Source organism: Petaurus breviceps, unplaced genomic scaffold, assembly GCF_028583685.1.
Source record: "Petaurus breviceps papuanus isolate PSGF00001 unplaced genomic scaffold, PetGlider_PUasm1.0 91041, whole genome shotgun sequence".
NCBI classification, from domain to species: domain Eukaryota; kingdom Metazoa; phylum Chordata; class Mammalia; order Diprotodontia; family Petauridae; genus Petaurus; species Petaurus breviceps.
The window spans coordinates 32,100,463-32,118,956 of record NW_027187400.1 but is presented as its reverse complement, the minus strand read 5'-3'; positions in this window follow the sequence as shown (position 1 = coordinate 32,118,956).

Below are 18,494 nucleotides of genomic sequence, written 5' to 3'. Positions count from 1 at the left end.
TAAATGTAATAAAGTAAGTCAATAATGTCTGTAATAATGAACTTGACTTTAATCAAAACATCATAAGTAAAATTATTTGAAAAAAACCACAGCTAGTTATTATTACAGTATTTGGTCGACTCCATCTTATAATGTATGCACATAATAACAAAATAATTTTACATATGGCTACAAGTCATTTTTCTATAAACAAGTGTATTTAATAAGACATCAATAATGCATCTTGCTATATTTGTTTTGGGGGAAAATAATAAAAAAATAGTACCAGTTTGGGAGCACAGTAAACCGGGATCTTTTTACAACCCCAGCCAGCAAGTTTGTAACTGTTACGCAGCTCATCAATTCTGTCTGGGTTAAAGGAAAGAAGGATTTCTTATGAGTTTCATGATAAATCACAGCTTTCATAAACCAGAAAGGCAGTTCTATCAACCTTGCAATTATACACCAGGAAATCAAAGTGCAGAAATAATGTCATGAAGAGGTCATTTTCCAAAGCTGGGCTATAATTATGGTAGAGAGCAAAGAGCCCTGGTTAGAGGCAAAAGACCAAGCTTCTAGTTTCAGGTCTATCACTGAATTGCTGCATGAGCCCCCTCTCTGCACCTCAGTTTCCTTTTCTCTAACATGGAAATGTTGGATCCCATGATCTCTGGGGTCTTTTATCTCTAACATTCTATAATTACTATGATAATCCCCCATAATTGTCTGTTAATCAACATATATTGAATACCTACTAGGTGTCAGGCTCTGTGAACACAAAAAAAGACAAAAGACAGTTCCTGACTTGAAAAAACCCATAATGTCATGAGGGAGATAATAGGCAAGCTATCTACAAGATAAGTAGGATAGAATGTAAACCTCTTGAGAGTAAGGACTTTCATTTTCTGTGTTTACAATGCCATTGCCAAGCTCAGTGACTTGAATAAAATAGGCACTGACTTAAATAAATATCTCTAAATATCAAATCCAGTCTCATCTATCGAAGTTGCCTTAGGGCAGTGACTATTGGATTTTTGTCTTTGTAACTCCAGTGCCTAATGCATTTCCTGGAATGCTGTAGAGGTGTGAAAAATGCCACTTGCAATGTCAAAATGAAAACAAATGTCTCCTGTAAGTTTCAGATCTCAGGGAAATCATGAGATATCTCTGGATCACAATTTCCTTAACTAAAAAAATGAGGGAGTAGGTCTGGTTTACATCCAAGGTCCCTTCCAGATTTAAATGTATAATCCTATGATCCAAAGAAAGTGGATGAAGGTTTATAGAATGTTATAAGAAAGATTGTAAGACCATTGATTAAAATTAGAAGGAACATTAGGGTTCATCTAATGAAACCCCATAATTTTTACAGTTGAGAAAACTGAGAGCTAGGAAAATTAAATTAGTTGCTCCAGGTCATATAGGTAGCATGGACAAGAGGTGCATTTTGAACCCATATCCTTCAGTTCCAGAACCTCTTTCCATTCTACCATGTTATGTCCCTTAGACGCTTTGCCTTAACAAAGACAATGTCAGGGCAGCCAGGTATTGCAGTGAGTAAAAGCACTGGCCCTGACGTTGGGAGACCTGGGATCTGTTCCGGCCTCAGATACTTGGCACCCACACAAAATAACTGGCCGTGTAACCTTGAGCAAGTTACTTAACCCCAATTGCTTTAAAAAAAACACAAAAACAACAACAACAACAACAAAAAACAAAGACAATGTCAAACCTGAAACCAAGTATAAGACTAATTGAGTTGTTTGTTGACCTGGCACATTTTCTTTGACTTTGGCCAATGGGCCAAAGTTCAGTTGCTGAGCTCTAGCCCAAATCCATTTTTATTTTTGTTTGGCATATGCTTCTGGAGGTGGTCTCACAGAATAACATTGGAGGGAATAGTGGAAGTCATCCCATCCAAAAATACCTGAAAAGTCTTCTCTGTCACATTCTTGACCAGCAGTCACCCAGCCTTTGCCTGAATACCTCTAATTGGGGGGAGCCTACCACTGCCTGACCCAGCTCATCTTGGGGGCAACTTTGATTATTAGGAAACTTTGGTTTATTTTAGTTTTTGTTTTCTCTGAAATCAAGCTGAAATATCTTTCTTCATAATCCCACCCCTGTCCATTGATCCTAGTTACGCCCTCTGGGGTCTAGCAGAAATAAGATAAATCCCTCTTTCACATGACAGCCCATCAAAATCTTGAACACAGCTATTTGTATTCCTTCTCAATTTTCTGTTCTCCAGGTTAAACAACCCCAGTTCCTTCCATCAATCCTCATATGACTTAGACCTGAGTCCGTAAACACCCTAAGGGTCTTCCTCTAATGATCTCTAGCTCATCTATACTGATCTTAAAATGTGGCACCAAGTCCACAACTCCATACTCTGGCTGTGATCTAACCACAGTAGGATAGAAAGGAACTCTCCCCTCACTTGTCCTCAGCAATCAGCTCCTCTTAATGAAAATGAGGGTTTTCTTGAGTATTGTGGCACATTTATTGGCCACTCAATAGGAATTGGCAGTTAGGTGTAACTGAGGCTTAAGCATGATGCTTAATGAAATGAGGAAGGCGTGAGTTCAAATTTGACCTCAGATATTTTCTAGCTGTGTGCTCTGGGCAAGTCACTTAACCCTGTTTACCTTAATTTTGTTCTTTCAAATGAACTAGAAAAGAAAATGGCAAACTACTCCAGTATCTTTGCCAAGAAAACCCCTAATGTTCCTGGGCAAGTCACATAAATTTCTTTGCTTAACTATCCTCATTTATAAAAAGAGCTGGAGAAGGAAATGACAAACCACTCAAGTACCTTTACCAAGGGATCCCCAAATGGCGTCACCAAGAGTCAGACACTATTCAACAACAATCTAAGTTGGAGGCTTTCATTTCTACGAATGCCTCCACTCACATTTCCATTCCAACCTGGAAATATATAGGAATCATAGAAATTCAAAATAAGAATGGGCCCTAGGGGAAAATAACAGCAACAACAGTGCAGCATGATCTCTTTATTTTGCAGATGATGGGACTGAGTCTCAGAGGCACTAAGTATGTGATCTACCCAAGGAGAGATACAGAATAATAGCAGGATGTGAACCTAGACCCAGTATGCTTTCCCTTGCATCAGCCTCCCTTTCCTGACTTGTTAGGGGCTCAAAGCTCTAAGAATAGACAAGGAGCTGGGCTGAGCCATTCCAGAGCTAGCAGGGCATCTGTTATCCACAGGGAAACACTACACAGCTGGAGTTGGTACACAGTATCCAAACCCACTTTTCAGCTTGCAGTGCTTGCTCCTGTCAGACAATTGGCCATCACTCCAGGGTGAAAAAGCAGAATGAATGGTCAGCAGAAGAGGCAGAACTGCAAGACAATGACCCACTTAATATACCTATTGGTCACCCAACTCCTTCTGCTTTATTCTCCTCTGTGGAAGTGACCTTCACTGTTTAATCAGCTAATAGCAGAGAGCCAGATTGCCTCCTGGTACACTCCATTTTCAGCTCAGTTTCAGGAATTTCTGGGTGTTTTTATCTTTGCAGTGAAGCCATAAAGACCCTTGGAGCAGCTGGGCAGGCTGGAAAGTGGATGCTTCAGAGCAGCTCATTAGAGTGTAATGACATTTCTGAGATGGGATGCTCATAAGAGCAGCCGGCAGAAGCCGCCATGTATCTATGGTGTGATATATTCTCTCTATCAGTGGGAGCTTGGGCTGAAGTACAAGACCGGAAACTCTGTCTTTGGAATGGATTGCATAGACCCTGCCCATACTTTCTAGGAGAGGGTGATATGTTCTGCGTACAAAGGTGTGCCATCTTTGTGTGGCATTGGATTATAGACAGGGACGTTAGAAGTCATCTCCTCTAACTTCTGCCTCTTATTAGGAAAACTGAGGATTGCAGGGGTAAAGTGACTTACCTTAGACCATAAGAACTAGGAGGAAGAGCTTGGATTTGAACCCAGATATTCTGACTCTCTTTGCCAACTATACCCTGTGCCTGCTATTCTATTATCTTCCAATAGCCTCAGTTGCACTCTATCCTCACTAATGACTCATAAACCCAGGCCAGTTGCCATGTCCTACATGAAGCCTTTCCTAATCCTCCAACTTCTTACCTCCTCCTGCTACTTAGTTGACGGTTAAATATTTTATGGGAAAAATGGATACAGGTAAGCAACTTTGAAATGGGAAATGCTGAGCAGGTACAAATATCCTCCACACCTGGAAGGCCTTATTATTCTTGGATAATTGGGATTGTGGGCTATTGCTTGTTCTGATTCGACAATGTCTTTGCTCTAAATTTTAGGGGGTTCCAGAGTCAATGAGTGCAGACCTTGGTGAAAACTGCTGGCTATCAGTTTGTCAATCTTCTCTCATAATGATCAAGGTGAAACTCCTCCCCATAACCCTGCAAAAAAAATCATCAGCTTCTCCAGTGGGCTCTCCCAAATTCAGAAGCAGCTCCTTCTCTTTCCCCTATTCTTTCTGCATTTATTCCACATGTTGCTTTCTAAGTAGGAGTCAGGATAATAGGTCTGAAGGCAGAAGAGGACCTTGGAGATGAGCTCTAATTCCCCCCCCCCAAAAAAAAAAAGAAACATCACTTTGCAGATGACAGAACTGAAACTTTCATTCAATTGTTTTACAGTTGTGTCCAAGTATTTATGACCTCATTTGGGGTTTTCTTGGCAAAGATACTGGAATGGTTTTGCCATTTCCATCCCCAGCTAATTTTAGAGATGAGAAAACAGAGGAAAACAGGGTTAAGTGACTTGCCTAAGGTCACAAAGTAAGTATCTGAAATTGAATTCAGGTCTTCCTGAATCCAGGCCTAGTGTTCTATCCACTGCATCACCCAGCTGCCCAACTGAAGTTTGGGGAGGTGAAATCATTTTTTCCAAGATCTCATAGAAAGTGACTGAGTTAAATTTTGAACCTGTTTCTTCTAAATCCAAAGCTATTTCCATTATAGTATTATAGTTAATGGAGACAATACTGAAAAATTAAGGCTACGTTACTAGATTGACTCATCATTTTGTCTCCCCCCATTCTTCTTTATCGTATAGTGTCTTTATGTATTTTACTTGGAGGAGAGGGGCAAGAAAGGGCAGGTTGGGACTGGTTGACCTTTCAGAGAGGTTATGGGAGAAAAGAAAAACCAAGGAGTAGGAGTAAGAAAAATGATATTCTATTTCAGGCACTGCCATCCTTGAGTCAGTCTTGGTCTCAGTTTTATTGTCAATAAAATAGGGATTCATGTATCCACAACATTATGAAAATGAACAATTTTGAGAGACTTAAGAAGTCTGATCAAAGTAAAGTTCAATCATGATTCCAGAGGGCTGAAGGTAAAACTGGCTATTCATCTTTGGGTAGAGCGGTGATGGAAAAGCATATAGAATAAAGCTTATTTTTGTACATACCAATATGGGAATTTGCTGTATGGGACTATGCATACTTCTAACAAGGGTGTTTTTTTTTCTTTTCCCCAGGGCAGAAATATAGCTACTTGATCATTGAAAAGGAAATCAATTCAATTAAAAATGAAATGAGGAGGTTTGCCTTAATCTGAATATATCTGGGGGAGTGTTCACTTCTAGGGAACATATCACACAGAAGGTATATGTAAACTGTGTGACCAGAAAACAAGCAGGATAGTGAGAAGAATGGAGACCATGACATACAAGGCTTTGTTGGAGAAGTGCAGAATGGTACAGTGGATAGAAGGTTGGTATCGAAGCCAGAAGACCTTGGTTTATATCCTACTTTTGCCACTTACTAACCTGATTGACCCTAGGTAAGCTGATTAACCTCTCTAAAAAATAAAAGGGTTAGAAATACATGACCTTTGAGGTTTCTTTCAGTTCTTAGTCTATGAAACAATGAGAGCAGGAGAGAGACACCAAGAGAAACAGAAAGACAGAGAATTTATTAAATGTTTACCACATGCAAGACATGTTGTATACAAATATAATATAGTTCCTGCCCTCAAGGACCAGCATTAAGGAAGGTACATGAATGGCTGTGTGATATGATTGGAGGGAAATATTATGAGCTCATGGAACCAATCAATCCTCTCAAAGCCCAAGAAGATTCTAGGACCATAGTTTTCTTTTTTGATAGGCAAGGAGTGTGAGTGATGACCAAGTTGAAGGCAACCTGGCAGGAAATGACATGGGGGAGTCAAATGAGGGTTGGCACTCTTCTAAGGTCCTTTCTGCTAAAATGCCCCTATGTTATCAAAGGTTTTCAGTCAATCTTCCAATTTTTATTTGTCTATAATGATAAGGAAAAATAACATTCATTAAATACTTTTTTTTTTTCAAATTGTGTTACATACTTCATCTCTTGGAACCACAAAACACTTCTGCTTGGTTGTTAAATAAATCTGATCCTTGCTTTAGGGGAAGCAAGCTGAGACTCAGAGTAGTGAAATCTCTTGCCCTCAGTCACTAACCTTAAAGTGCGCTGCAGGGTTTGAACCCACAGGAGCAGAGTGGGTCTGTGCATACTGGCCAGTAGGAGCCAATCCCACTGAAGCTGGAAGTGCCACTGGCATAGCTTGCTGAGGAATTTCTTAGATAAACTTCAGGAAACCATACTGTTGCATCTCAAAACCTTCCAAGTGCCAATCTATGGTAAATCCCAAAGGCCAATGATAAGTAATTCCCCTCTGAGGGCTGGGCAATGAGGGATCATCCTGCATCATGTCTAGCATAGGATTTCAGTTAAGGAAAGTCATGTGACTTTTATGATAATGGCCTTACCTTCCCCACCAGCCAGTTATTCAACTTGGCAACCCTCCTTCGCACCTCAAGCATCCATGAAAGAAGACATATTGCTTCTCTTGTGTTTAAAGGCTTTTGAATATTGAACAGAATCGATTTTGTGTAGAAAAGAGGTAACATTCCTTTTGATGACAAAGTATCTCCCTCTGTTATGCTCCCTATCTTCCATGAAATCATATATGTATCTGTCCTCACACTGAATTGACAGCATACTAGATATAATGCTTAACTATCACCCAAATGGGTCTGTATGGAAGCTTTATTTCTCTAATCATTTACCGAGGATCTGCTGCCTCTGAATGAAAAAACATTTTGCAAGTCACATAAATTGGACTCATCAGCAATTTAGCAACTCATTTACTTTGCATTTTTGTGTAATGTTTCTTTTCCCACACTGCCAAGAACTGCCCCTGCTCAGGTGCATTCTATGGCTCCCCACCACATCAAAGGCAAACTCCTAAGATTGATATTCTGAGAATTATATGTTTGATACTGACAGACACCTCATCTTATAGATCAACTAATGTAACCCCCTTCTTATATGTAAGGAGATTAATCAGGAGAACCAGCATACCAAAACTTGACAAGTTTATAGGATGGGGGATTTTTTTAAGGGATTACATCTCCCTAAGGAAGTTATGTCATGTCCCTTGAGGATTCTTGAGGAGGGATGTTACATATGGGGGCCTCTTCTCAAGGTGACTCAATCAGCTGGGGAGCAGCCAGTCTTTGTAGGACAATTGAAGGGACCCTTTGGGGCTTCCTTCTCTTAACTTTTTCCAAACTGGATCCTGAATGAACAACAAGTTGGTGGGGGTGTTGCTGCTTACCATACTTAGGTCATAGACATGGCCATAGCCAATGTCCTGGAAGGTAGCAAGGAGTCCTGCTAGGATTCAACCCCACACTTCTTCAGACAAAGAGCTCTGATAGACATGGTACCACCAGAACCCATTTCTGCCCCATCATTTGAAAATTCCCTTTCTTTATTTCCTAACAAAAATGCCTTATTCTAATCACCTCACATTCTTCCCTTTAACATGTTCAGTCAGTCAAGAAAAATTTATCAAGTGACTAGTATATATCAGGGGTAGCTAGATGGTGTTAGAGTGCTGGGATTGAAGTCAGGAAGGCTCATCTTCATGAGTTCAAATCTGGTCTCAGATATTTATTAGCTATGTGATCCTGGGCAAACCATTTAACCCTGCTTGCTTAAGTTTCTCATCTCTAAAATGAGTTGGAGAAGGAAATGGCAAACCACTCTAGTATCTTTGCCAAGAAAATGCCAAATGGCATCACAAGGAGTCAGACATGGCTCAAAACAAATCAGCAATCAAGTATATACCAAGCACTGGGCTAAGTTCTGGGGATACCAATATAATTTTTTCTTAAAAAAGATAGTCCCTGCCCTCAAGGAGCTTATAGTTTAATGGCAAAGACAACATACAAAAGGAAACTGAAAAGGGAATGGGTGAGGATGTAGCTACTCAGGGATATGGTAGAGAGTTCCAAAGAAGTCTAAAAGTAGTGTAGCTGGTGGGAAATGGGGTAAAAAACTGCTCATTCCCACTTCTACACCTATGTTACAGCTGTGTCCCCCTCCTGGAATGTCCTCTCTGCTCCATTCAACTGATTCAAATCCTAGCCATCAGTCAAAACCCGACAAAAGTTGCAGCATTGTTAAGACCTCCCCAATGGCTTCTGACTACATTGATCTTTCTCTTTTCTGAATTCTTAATATGTGCCCTCACAGTCTGTATCACACAATTTAACACTTGGTTACACATTGTCTCAAATTGCTCTCTAGGTGATTCAGGTAGGCAAATCTTTTCTCCCTGGCAAGGTAGTGAGATCCTTGAGGATGTTGTTTATGTCTTCTGCTTTGTATCAATACTAGATGGTGCCAATCTCATGATGAACATGATGGGGGGATGGGATAGGGAAAAATTAATAAGAAGAACAGATGAAATAAAGACTCCATTAAACATCAGTGGTTGTCTCTATTATGCCCAGGGCTATGGTAAGACCTAGAGCCTGAAACCAGGATGAATTCCTGTTGGAATCCCTGATAGGTGATTATGCAAGAAGACAGGACTAAGGCACACAGGGCAGTGTCATTGAGGGCTGTAAGGAAGAAGTCAGTGTAAGAGGGCATAAGTGAAACGACCTCAGAGGTGCCCTCTCCAAACTGATTTTGAGTCAAGTGTAATTTTGCATGCCAATGATTCAGATTTCTATAGCACACTAACACTTTGTGATACAATGGAAAAAGCAGAAGTTCCAGAGTTCAATAGCATGGGTTCAAACTCAGATTCTTCCACTATTTGTGTGACCTTTGTCAAGTCACCCTATCTCTCTGGTTCTCAGTTCCCTCAGATGAAAAAAAAAAAGCCATGGGGTACAGTGAGGAGATGTAGGAGGTTCCTTAGGGATCTGCATCTCTGATTCTATGTGAATATTGCCCATGATGACATTGTGAGATAGCTTGTATAATTATTCTCATACCCATTTTAAAGATTAGAAATATCGGGGTGGCAGGGTAGCACAGCAAGTAAGAGCATCGGCTCTAGTGTCGGGATAACCTGGGGATCGAATCCCAGGCTCAGACACTTAGCACCCACCCAGAAACACCTGGCCATGTAACCTTGAGCAAGTTACTTAACCCCTATTGCTTAAAAAAAAAGATTAGGAAATATCCTAGAATATTCTCCCTCCTGTCCTGCTATCCTGAGAATGATTCCTTCGAGGTTCAGATTAAGTTCTACCTCTCATATAAAACCTTTCCTGGTCCCTCCTCTCCTCCATGAAATCACTTTCTATTTATTTTGTATAGACTTATCTACACACCTTTTGATTTGCCCTCAATCAATCATAAGCTCTTTGAAGCTAGGACCTGTTTTTTTCCCCCATTGGGTAATGAGGGACTAGCCAAGAAGGACTCAGATCAGAAAATACACATGCTCTGTGAACTTCCTTTTGGATGTGTCTGATAATATAGAACAAAGCATTTTTGGAGGAGGGGATATGCATTTATTAAGAACTTACTTTGGGCCAGGTACTATATTGAGCACTTTACAAATGTTACTTCATGTGATCATCACTACAACCCCGGGAGGTAGTTGCTATTATTATCCCCATTTTAGAGATGAAGAAACTGAGGTAATAAAAAAGGCTGGATTTGAATTCACATCTTCCTGACTCCTTGTCCTTGGCTCTGTTCACTGTGACACCTACCTGATTTGGGGCCTGTTTCCAGCAGCACAGGGAGGGACCAGAACAAACTCCACATCCAAAATGGCAGCTAGGTGGCACATAAAGCATTGGACTTGAACTCAGAAAGACTTGAGTTAAAACCTGGCCTCAACTACAAATGAGCTGTGTGACCCTGAGTAAGTCACTTAACCTCTGTCTGCTTCAGTTTCCTTCTTTGTAAAATGGGGATCATAAAAGCACCTACTTCCAAGGGTATCATGAGAATCAAATGAAATAATATTTGTGAAATGTTTAGTACACTGGCTGGCACATAGTAGGTGCTTAACAGAGATTTATTTCTCCTCCTTTCCTTCCACAAGAAATGAAGAGATTGTCCATTAGTGGTTCCACATTAGGAATTGAATATTATCAGGAGAATGCTTTGTAGGGACTGCTATAAATCTGAGCCCATTGTCCCCAGGGACCAAGGGAGTGTTAGGGAAAATGTATCCCTAATTCAGGATGATGTGTTTGTAACTTTTATTCTTGGTTTATTTTCTCAGGAAATATCTTTTTGTAAAAGCTTATTGAGGCTAATTGGTCAGATGATGTTGCAGAAATAATTGGGTGATTGTTCAATTGGGGAGAACCAACTAGAACAAGGGCTCCAGGCAATATCATTAGATAAGAACTCCCCACCCCCTCAGGCTAACCACTAGCTAGCCTTGCCCTGAGAACCTGACTTAGCAATGAGAATAGAATTTTGTATAAGGACATTCCAGAGTTTATAAAGGCTATGTTTGTATAATTATTGACAAACACAATGGCTCGATGCAGTTATCATTTCATAAATGGTTTTTTTTGCATGGATAAAAGTAAGGAAGTAATTGTTAAATGACTTGGAGAACTCAGGTTTGAGCATAGTCTCTTGACTGCAAGCACTGATCAACCCTCAGTCCACTAGTGTCCCAAATCAGATGCCAAATCTTTTTGGTTGATGGGATTATGAGGGCAGACATCTATTAAGAAATGTCAGTGGCCAGGGTCTCCAAAAGAAAAATGTTTGGCATTTTCCAGACTTTGATGATTCCCAAACTTTGGTTGACAAAGTTCATTTTTAACCTTCATGCTACTCAATACCTTTTAGCTCAACTGCTATAGATGGAGGTTTGAGTGGAGAACAAGAAAGGGGTTCCACCAATGTTTCTACTAAATGTCAATAAATAAATTTGAGGGAGTGCCTTGGGAACAGCCAAAATAATAAACCCTATGGACTGATCTTCTCCAGGGTTATTTGCATAAGAAGATAAAGAAGAAAGTAAATGTGTTTAAATGCTTAAACTACTACTCCAGACACAGTGCAGAATAATGTATAGAGGCTTGGCCTAGAGGTGAGGAAGACCTCGATTCAAATGCTCATGTACTGATTTTGTGGCTTCATGTGAATCACTTACCTCTTGGTGTACACAATAACTCTTTAAAACTGTAAGTTAAAGATTAAATGATAATTGGTAGAGGTCTAGACCTTCCCTTTTCCTAACCCTCCCCCCAAAAAACTGCCAAGCTTTTTGGGGTACAATTGGAGTGTTTGAAGGAAGCCTGGAATAGACAGTAAGAGATATAGCACATTTTGCTGTCTTGCATGCTACCTACTAAAGAGAGGCTTTCTAAGAGCCTCACATATAACAGACACTCAAGAGCCATCTTATAACTTGTTCTGAGCTGTTAAAAATAGAACATCATGTCTTGTTAATAAAAATAAACAGCACGGGAATGTTGGAGTTTGGTTTGAAATGCCAAGCCCCTAAAATTAGTTTTCATCTTAAACCTTGCAAAATGATGTTTTAATCTGCAGACGAGTTGCAATTGTTTTCCCCCTTAATTATGATGCCAGAGGGACTTGATTAGAGCCCAATGTCTGCTTAAAATGAAGACTTATCTCCAGAAAGGCATCTCCCTTCAAAGCCTTTGGCTTGTGCAAAGAAGAAAGGGCATACAATAAGTTAAGAATCTGAGAAGTGGAAGGCACCTCAGACATGATCTAGTCAGCCCTTCTGTGAACAAGAATCTTCTTTAAAACATGCCAGAGAAGTGATTGCTTTTGCCCAAAGACCTTTAAAGAGCTCCTGAAACTGTCCATGCTATGTTCAGATAACTACAATTGTTAGGAAGGGGTTTTATTTCTTATTTTTTCCCCTTATATCAAAGATAAATTTGCATCTCTGAATACCATCTTACAGGTGTGGTCTGACTAGAGCAGAGTGTGGCTCTCATCTCCCTGTTCCTGGAAACTCTGCTTCCTAAATCCAGTCTGAAATCCTGTTAGCTTTCTTACTTGTCCTATCACATCATACTTTACTGTCAGGTTTCAGGCCATTAAACCCCCTCTGTCTTGTTTTTGAGGCAAACCACACAGAATAGTGTACTCAGAATCCAAAAGAGTTGGGTTTAAACCCAACCACAGATGCCAGCTTTGTGATTCTGAGCAAGATGGTTAACATCTGAGCCTCAGTTTCCTCTAATGTAAAATAAGGACAATGATAAGCTCCACCTCATGGAGTTATGAGGTTCAAATGGTAGATATGGGTTATAAAATCATATCTTCCTAACTCCAAGTTCAGTACTATCTCTTGAATTTGATGTGACATACTATCATAGCATTATGTATTCTCTAAAAAGCTGTAGAATGCACAGTGGCAACACCCTGGTGAAACCATCTTGGCAGATGGGCTAAACCAGATTGAAGGTAACGATCACACTTCAAACCCATTACTGAGTTAGGCGGGGTGTCTACCCCAAGCATGTGAAGACTTTCACATCAGAGTGGGAGAATAAGAACCATTTGTTTCAACAGTCACAAAGGTGGCTAAAGCAGGCACTGATGAGACATAGAAGATGCCAAGGTCATTCACTGTGTCCTGGGTCATCACTAGTCATCCTGACTTTTGTCTTATCACTGGACTTTGATGACTCCGGAAGAGAAAATGAGGCTGATGACTTTGCATAACTCTGCCTCATTTAAATCCAATTCATGTGCAAGTCAAAATATCAGCCTGTAATATCACTGGTCCTCTTTTAAAAAAGGAAAGATGAACAATATGTGCATAGCAGATTTTTTTTAAAAGAGTATTTGTTGAATTAAATTTAGCGAGCTAGGTCACATAAGGAATAGAGTTTTGGACTTGGATTCAGGGATTAACAAAATTTTGTTCTAGCCTCAGACATGGATTAATCATTTAACTTCTCTCTGCCTCAGCTTCTTTCTCTGTAAAATGTGGAAATTAGTCTTGATGGCCTCAAAGATCCTATCCAGCACAAAATCAAAGATCTTATGAATCAGAAAGAACAAATCAACCAGTAAGCTTCCAAGTACTTTCTATGTTCAAGGTAACACGTTAGGTACTAGGCACACAAATATAAAAGTAATACAATGGCTGCCCTCAAGGAGCTTGCATTTTTTGGAACAAACCAGAACCACTATTTAAATATCTCACAATGATAAGCTACTTAAAATCATTTTTACCTATCATTAAATCAAATCTAAAGAGGCATTCTCACTAATATTCATTGAGGGTATTTATTGTACTTGAAAGTAATCTGTAACTTTCAAAAAATATTACATCATTCAGAATTTTCTCTCCCCGTGTTTCTGAATACCTGTTTTATACAGACTTCTTTGTCAGGTTTTCCATGATTTCTGCCATTTCTCTTAAACCATTTTGACATTTCTTCTCCTCGTCCATCATGAAAGACTCAACAGGATCAGCAGGTTGATGAAAACTGGAGGCAAGTTTATTCATCACTGACATTTCATGAATGCCAAGAATCTTGAAACTGAAATTCCAGAAAAAAATCAGTAAGGAAATGGATCTATTTATTAGTGAGATTTACACGGACATGCAAATGGCTATTGGAATCATAAGCTCCTAAGATCAGTATACCCATGACCTAGGAGTGAAAGGGACCTTAGCAAGCATTAGAGAGTCTGTTATATAGGTGGCATTTCCCCTGTATGATAACATTTTTGAATGCTTAATATCTCACAAGAATTTTTCCTGATTCAGGTATTCAGGGATTTGTCAAATCAGTCTTTCCTTCTTTACCCTCAATGAGAAATATAGAAACCATGCTGGTGTTACAGCTGGGGACAAACTAGATTTTATCATCATCATCATCATTACCACCACCACCACCACCATCATCATCATCATTACCAAGACCACCACCACCACCACCACCACCACCATCATCATCATCATCAATAATAATAAAAATAAACTTAATTGGTTAGAAGGTGTTAAGGAGCCAGCTAGAAGAGGGGCAATTCCCAACTTCCATATGTGGTTATAGAGCCTAGCATGCCTCAAATACATTGAGGACAAAGACTTCTGGCATCTTTCCCTTGAAACTCTAGCCCCTTATCATTTTTGAATGATTATGCCTATCCGAGCCTTAGCCTTGAATCATCACTCCCACTATTCATCACCTTTACTTCTATACAGGTTCTGTTGAATGAATATGGATAAAATCATGGAACTGATCTGACGGAATTCACAATGAATTTATGTTGTACAACATCAACTGGACCCTCACTGCTTTTAGGCAATCTTACTATACCTCCCTTGTCAAACATTCCATTCTCCACAATGGCTCTTCCTAACTTTTTTGTTCTTCCTCAAATCTGCCATGGCCCTTCCTCCCCCATCTTCTCCCTCATCCTCTGTCCATATTTAAAAATAAAATTGAGGCCACTTGCCATGAACTCCCTCATCTTTTATCTTCTTCTTCTCCTATCACTTAGATGCCTTCTGCCACTATTTTTTCCTTCACCCAAATATCCCATGATGCAGTGTGCTTACTCCTTTCCAAAAATAACCCCTTTCTACCTATTCAAGTGATCTCTTTCTATCCTGTCTCCTCCAAAAGATTGCCCTGCTCTGTTATCACTATTCTATTACTTATTTTCAAACTCTACCTATCTATTGATTCATTTCCTACTTCATAAACATGTCCATATCTCCTCCATCATTAAATTCCCTCACTTGATACTTCCATACTGCTCTCATCCTAGATCCTTTCCATCCTTCATAGCTAAATTTCTGGAATAGATGTCTTTTCTTTCCTTGCTCTTACTCTCTTCTTTTTTTTGGAGGGGAGGAGGCAGGGCAATTTGGGGTTAAGTGACTTGACCAAGGTCATGTGGCTAGTAAGTGTGTCAAGTGTCTGAAGCCATATTCGAACTCAGGTCTTCCTGACTCTAGGGCCAGTACTCTATTCACTGTGCCAGCTAGCTGCCCCAACTCTTGCTCTCTTCTTAACCCCTTACAATCTGACTTCTGAACTTATAATTCCACTGAAACAGCTCTCTCCAAAGTCGCCAAAGATCTCTTCATTGCCAAATCCAATGGCTTTTCTTAGTCTTCATTCTCTCTGACCTCTAAATAGCCTTTGGCCCTACTGATAACCCTTTCCTTCTCAATATTCTCTTCTAAGTTTTCAGTACATCACTGTCCCCTGTTTCTCTTCCTACCTCTCTGACTATTCCTTCTTTGTCTCCTTTGCTGGATCCTCATCCAGATCATATCCTTAACCATAGTGTTGCTCAGAGTTCTTGACCCTCTTCTCTTCTCCTCTATACTATTTTACTTGGTGATCTCATTGACTCCCATGGATTTAGTTACCATTTCTATGCTGATGATTCTCAAGTCTATTTACTTTGCCCCAGCCTCTTTACTGATTTTTAATCTTGTCTCTTCAACACTTTCAGACATTTTGAACTGGATGTCCAATAGAACTTATCTTCCCCCTTGCATCCTCCCCTACCTCCTACCCCTATTACTCTAAAGCAGGTCTTCTTAAACTTTTTCCACTTACAACATTTTTTTTCATATTTTGGCAGCATCTGTGGGCATCATGTGGTCTAAGGGCAGGCACAGTGAAAAGTGCACCTGCTTTGTGTTTAGAACCAAGGCTGCAGTGAAACTGAATAATGCAACATGGGCAAGTACTGTCAGAAACACCTCAGATTCGTTACATGTATGATTTTTAATTAAGTTTTGGCTGTTACACATTGAGAAAACTTTTCCTGTTGCCAAATATTTTGTGACCCCATATGTGTTCACAAACCAGTTTAATAAGTGCTGCTTTAAAGGGAAATAAGCCTCCCAGTGTCTCAGGTTTGCTACCTAGCAGTCATCCCCAGCTCCTCACTATCTCTCACTCTACATTGCCAATCTATTTCCAAGGCTTGTTTATTTCACCTCTCCATCATCTTCTGTATACACTCCCTTCTCTCCTATGACACTGCCACTCCTCTGGTAGAAATCCTCATCAACTCACACTGGGACTACAGTAATAGCTGTTGATGGATATGTCTGCCTCAACTATGTCCTACTCTGATGTCACCTCCATTCAGCCACTAACATGCAGGTCCATCCATGTCAGTCTCCTACTGCTTCTACTCCAATGGCTTCCTCTTCCTTCCAGGATCAAATACAAAGCGCTCTGTTTGGCATTCAAAGTCTTGCACAACCTAGTTCCCTGCCCCACCCCTTACCTTTCTATTCTTACATCTTACTCCCTTACACATACTCTTCAATCCAATGACATTGGCCTTTGGCTCGCTACACAAACAAAGCATTCCATCTCTCAACTCCAAGGTTTTTCTCTGACTGTCCCCCATGCCTGGGATATTCTGCCTCCTCTATTCCACTTACTGATTTCCCTGGCTTCCTTTAAGTCCCAATTACGACACCACTTTCCATAGGAAGGCTTTATTTAATTCTAGTGATTTCCCTTTGTTAAGTATTTCCTATTCATCCCATTTATAGACAATATATACTGCATATATTTATATTTGTTTGCAAATTGTCTCCTTCATTAGATTGTAAGCTCTTGAGGGCAGGGACTATCTTTTGCTTCTTTTTTTGTATCCCCAGAATTTATCACAGTGTCTTGTGCATTACATTTGCCTAATAAATGTTTATTGATTGATGGATTGATTTTGGTCCTGGTCACTGAGTTCCTACAAAGCAGAAGCCATCATCATCATTATCACAGTAACAACAGCAACAAAAGGACTTTGATGGAAATTGAGTTCATGGATTAGTGGGGGAAATTAAATGTGAAAGAAATACACTATGAAGCACATGGGCTAGTGAACCAGGTTAAATATTATCTCAGTAATACATGCACGAATGAATGTGTATGTATTTCTCTCTCTCTCTCCCCTATATATGTATATACAGACATCTAGGTATACACACTTACACACATATATGCATATGTATATATGTGGATAAAAATGTGTATGTATATATATATGTAGATATAGATGACATAATTATTCCTTGAAAAAAGTATGATATCAGATCATAATTGATGCTTGTCCTGGGTCAACTAAGGAAACCTAAAAGTTTAGGAAGCACAGAACTTTGTGCCTGGATTCAGGAATGCCTAAGTTTAACTCTAGCTCCATTGACTTACTAGTCATGTTTTCCTGGGCAAGACATTTGACCTCTCTCTGTCTCAGTTTCCTCAATTGCAAAGTAGGAAAATAAAACATTTACCCCATAGGGTTGTTGTGAAGATCAATGAGATTATATTTATTTATTTTTAAAATGTTTGGAATAATGCCTGGCACATAGTAGGTAGTTAATATTTAGTCCTACTCTCTTCACTCTCCCTAAATTCAAATGACTTTAACATATATTTATTAAGTCTTTACTGTGTGCAAGATGGGACAGCTAGCTGACTCAGAAGATAGAACTGTGTCATGGAGTCAGGAAGACTTGAGTTCAAATCCAGTCTCAAACACTAGCTATGTCATCCTGGGCAAGTCACTTAACCTCTGTTTTCCTTAATCCCTGGAGAAGGAAATGACAAACCACTCCAATATTTTTTTTTCAAGATAGCCTGGGCAACACGGTTCATGAAATCACAAAGATTTGGACATGATTGAACAACAAGAATGATGGGCAGAGTGCCATGCTAGGTGCTGGGAATAGGGCTTGTGATTTCATTGGTATAGGGAATTTCTAGGTGAGGAAGTTTCTTCTACTAATGCAGGCCAACACTTTCTCTTCAGTTTGTAGTGTTAGAGAGTAACCTTGAGCAAAGAAATGTCACATGTGGATGTCAGAATGATGCCTTGAATGCAGGTCTTACTGATGTCAGACTGATTCTTTTTTTTTTTTGGAGGGGAGAAGGTAGGGTAATTGGGGTTAAGTGACTTGCCCAAGGTCACATGGCTAGTTCTGTGTGTGTGTGTGTGTGTGTGTGTGTGTGCATGCACGTGTGTAAAGTGTCTGAACTCAGGTCCTCCTGACACCAGGACCAGTGCTCTACCAACTGTTCCACCTAGTCACCCCCTAGATTGATTCTTTACATTGCCGCTGACCATAACCAAGATTCTAGGATACAAAGGCAAAAATTAAACCATCCTTGACCTCAGTGAGCTTTTGTTCTACTGAGGGAGTGAGACATGGAGATTCAGCATTATATGCCCAAATTAGAAAACACAAAGTATGAAT